Raw genomic sequence first — 4,409 nt, 5'->3', positions numbered from 1 at the left:
CCATCCCATCCATACTTTTACAAAATATGTAAGATAATATTTTTTGTAGCATGGCTTATAATTGTTCCATATTGGGGACAACAAAAATGTCCATCAATATTCTAATATTTAGTCCAGCCAGTGTAGCTCAGTTTGTTGAGCGTAGCCCCATGCACCAGGAGGTTGTTGGTTCAATTCCTGATCAGGGCACATGCCCAGATTTTCGACTTCATCTCCAGTAGGGTGCATGCAAGAGGCCGCTGATTGATGTTTCTATCTCTCCCTCTCCCTTCCTCTCTCTGAAATCAAGAAAAATATATTTGTTTAAAAACACTTTAATATTTAGGAAATACATCAATACAATAGAATACCATACAACAATGAAAATTCACAAACTATACATGGTAACCTAACGGAATTTCATCAACACTGTTTTCATAGGGTTTCCTCATTATAGCTTCAAAGAATAAGCTGGAGTTCTCATTAGACAGTGTTCTATAATACTGTGATCACTGAAGTCTTCCAAGCAAGACCCAACCCTGGGGGTTCTAGAATTTCTGTGCCTACTTGAGTGATGGGTTTTTTTTTTCAATGTTTTGGTCCGACAGTCAGGCCCAGGTCTGGTTCGTAGGGAACTCCATATCTGGGTGCTCCAAGGGGGAAAGGTTACTGTCTTTTTCATTTGGTGGGAATGAGGAGAACTGACTTGGGAAAAGAGGAAGGCAGGTATTTTAAATATGGGGTCTGTGGGAAAATAGTGCAGTATTGGACCAAGGAAAATTTCAAAGTCTGGCCTAATATCACTTGGACTTTAGAGGCCAAGGCCAGACCTGAGGCTTGCAGATGCCTAACTAGATATCCAGGCTCAACTATGGTTAGAGATAGTATAATTGCTAGAGTGGGAAGCCCAAGGGAGCCAGTCATACAGAGGAGTTTGAAGGAACGTAAGATTCAAAACAATAGCATCAGCATCAGCTCTGGATGATATGGCCACTTCATATCTGGCTCCTATGTCCATGTTTTGGACTGAATCTCTGGGTGAACACTGTTGCTGCTGCTGCTCAAAGTGTTTAGCCTTCCAATGTCTAAATCTCAGTCATCTAGGTCGAAGTTGAAGACCAAGTACTGGCTCTTCTCAAAAAGAGACTTCAACCTTTTTTTCTTCTTTCCTGCTGTTGAGAGTACGTTCCTTGCACTCTCTTCTTGAGGAAATCCCAAATCCTTGAGGTTCTTCCATCTTTTCTAAGGATCACTCTGGCTGCTATGTTGAGAATAAACTAGGGGCAGCAAAGGTCAAGGTATGGAGACTTATTACAATAATTTAAGTAAAAGATCACGGTGGTGGCAGTGGAAAGGTAAGAAATAGATCTGGATATATTTTGAAGGCAGAACCAACAGAATTTTCTAACAGAGGTGATAAGGAGCATGAGAGAAAGGGCTCAAGAAAGAGTCCAGTTTTTGGCCTGAGCAACTGGAAGGACTGAGTGCCATCTCTAAGGTCCAAAAGATGCCAGGAGGAGCAGGCTTGGGGAGGATCAGGAGGTCAGTGTTGAACATGTTCAACTTGAGATGTCCATTCAACATTCAAGTGTAGATTTTGGGTAGCTGGCTAGATAGTTAGGATGGAGTTTAGGAAAGAGGCTGGAGATATATACTGAGTGACCAGATTATTATGACTGGCCAGATTATTATGACCACCCCATCAGTACTTCATTGACACTTCCAAAAATACTGAATATTGAAAACTTCCTAAGCAAATACTCTCAAGGTTTTATTATTAGTAGTATTTGCATAACTAATTCACTTCATTGTACTGATGGGATGGTCATAATAACCTGTGTGTGTGTGTGTGTGTGTGTGTGTATATTTGAGGGTCTGTGGCATATTAATGACAGTTAAAGACATGAGATTGGATAAGAGCACTAAATATGTCAATATTAGCAAAAAGATGACTAATGACTCAGTTCTGGATTTTTGAGATTTAATGCAAAGTGGAATAACTATTGAAAGAGTTTTCCTCATGTGATGATTCCACTTTCACACATACACACACACACACACACACACACACACAAACATATACACACATACTCCTGGCTTACTCTCAACTCTCAACAATCTGGATTCCACACATAATATTATTCTAAATTCTCTGATGATCTCCAGGTTCCTAGATTTATCCTAAATATCTTCTAATTTATGTGTCAGCTGGGCCTTGGTGTCCAGATGTGTGGCCAAACATTATTCTAGATGTTTCTGTAAGGCTATTTTTGGATGAGATTAACATTTAAATTGGTGGACTTTGAGTAAAGCAAATTGCCCTCTATAAGGTAGGTGGGCCTAATCCAGTCAGTTGAAGGCCTTGATAGAGCAAAAGACCAACCTCCCCTGAGCAAGAGGGAGTTCTGCCAGCAGACTGACTTCATAATTGAACTTCAACATTTCCTCTTCCTGGATTTCCCGCCTGCAGACCCACCCTGCAGATGTTGGACATGCCAGCCTCCACAATTGCATGAGCCAATTTCTTAAAATAAATATATTTCTATAGAAGCATACTAGTGCTTGTGTTTCTCCAAAGAGCTCTCACTAGGGAAGGTGGACTAGCAAATATCAAGATAAGTTATCTACAAATTCCCAAAGTTATGAAAGAAGTCATCTATATATATAAAAGCCTAAGTGACCATTACAACCGAACAACTGGAACAACCAGAACGGACGACTGGCCAGTAGCTATGAAGCACACTGACCCAGACCTTGCTGCTGGGGCCCTGACAGCCCTGAATCTGGTTCACCCACGGAATCGACCATGCCTTAGCTTGCTGCTAGGGCCAACCTCCTGCGGTTGCTCCCCCTGGCCCCTCCAATCATCCCCAATCACTGGCCAGGCCGAGGGAATCCCACCTGTGCACAAATTTGTGCACCAGGCCTCTAGTTCTATGATATTATACTGAACTATAATCAGATATGGACTTTATACAAACAATGAAGAATTTTTTTGAAGATCTTTCATGGCAGATAGAGAATAAGGCAAAAACTATGGTTTGGCTATCCAAAATTCAATAATACCCACCTTCTCCTTTGACTACTACTACTAGAGAGGCTAAAAAGCCCAAATACCCAATTTCTCAGCTTCCATTCCAACTAGTCAAAATGCTGGAGAAGAGCTTCCTGAAATGGAAAAAGATAAAAGGTAAAGTTGGCCCGAAAGTTTTTGTCCTCTTTGCCTTTCCACCTTCTTCCTACCTGTAATATAGAAGTGAGGTCTGGAGGTGCAGCAGCCATCTTGCATGCGTAGAGCCACTAGAATGAGAATGAAGGCTTGCATAATAAGCATGGCAGAGCTGAAAGATGGGAAGAGACTGATGCCCTGGAAGCAATTTGGAGCTACTGTAGCTAACCCCAGACTCTGTAATGCATAAGACAAATAAACCCCTATTTATTGGAGCCACTGGAATAGAGTTTTCTGTTATTTTTGGATGAAAGCATTGCTGCCTGATATTGAGCATATGGTACAAAGAACAAATTGTTCTTTTAATCTAGAAGATAAATTGACCTGATGAAAAGGCCTGGAGGCAGAGAGTGAGAGGGCAATTAGAAGGCTCTCAGGAGAGGCCAATTAGAAGGCTCTAGGAGCCCAGGAAAAAGATGATGAGGAACTAAAGGACTTAGTATGAGAGAAAGGTCACAAATCTTCATCAAATTCATAAATTTTTTCAATAATTCCTGTGATGAAAACTATTCTATAACCACACAACCACTATATTTTTTAATATAATTTTTAAAATAGATTTTTTATTGATTTCAGAGAGGAAGGGAGAGGGAGAGATAGAAACATCAATGATGAAAGAGAGTCATTGATCAGCTGCCTCCTGCAGGCCCCTTACTGGGGATCAAGCCTGCAACGCAGGCATGTGCCATGACTGGGAATCAAACTGTGACCTGGTTCATAGGTCGACACTCAACCATTGAGCCACACTGGCCAGGCCACCAAATATTTTAAATTATTTCTAGATAAAACAAGAAGTCTCCTTGGTCTCAGTTGGATAAACCCATGGGTAAAACAAAACAAAACAAAACAAAAACCTCAACTACATTCCTGAGACATGAGAATTTCATTTTATTGCTGCTCTGAGAATACATCTAATTACTCAATCATGCCAATTGAATAGGAAGTTCACCTGCTGACAAACAGTTATCTTGGGATATAACAAAATAAATTGTAGAAATAATTGGATTTTCTAATCAATATTAACTTCCTCATATTATACAGCTGCTTCTTTCTTTTACATTTAATTCAGCTCTTTTTCCTTATAATATGTAAAACTTTCATTTTTTTAATCTCATGATTAAAAAGGTGGAGCCCAGCTGGAGTGGCTCAGTTGGTTGAGTGTTGTCCTATGCACCAAAAGGTTGCCGGTTCGATCCCCAAA

The sequence above is a fragment of the Myotis yumanensis genome, unplaced genomic scaffold, assembly GCF_028538775.1.
Source record: "Myotis yumanensis isolate MYYU_CA2020_CCGP unplaced genomic scaffold, mMyoYum1.0.hap1 SCAF_2, whole genome shotgun sequence".
NCBI lineage: Eukaryota > Metazoa > Chordata > Mammalia > Chiroptera > Vespertilionidae > Myotis > Myotis yumanensis.
This window is presented reverse-complemented; position numbering follows the sequence as displayed.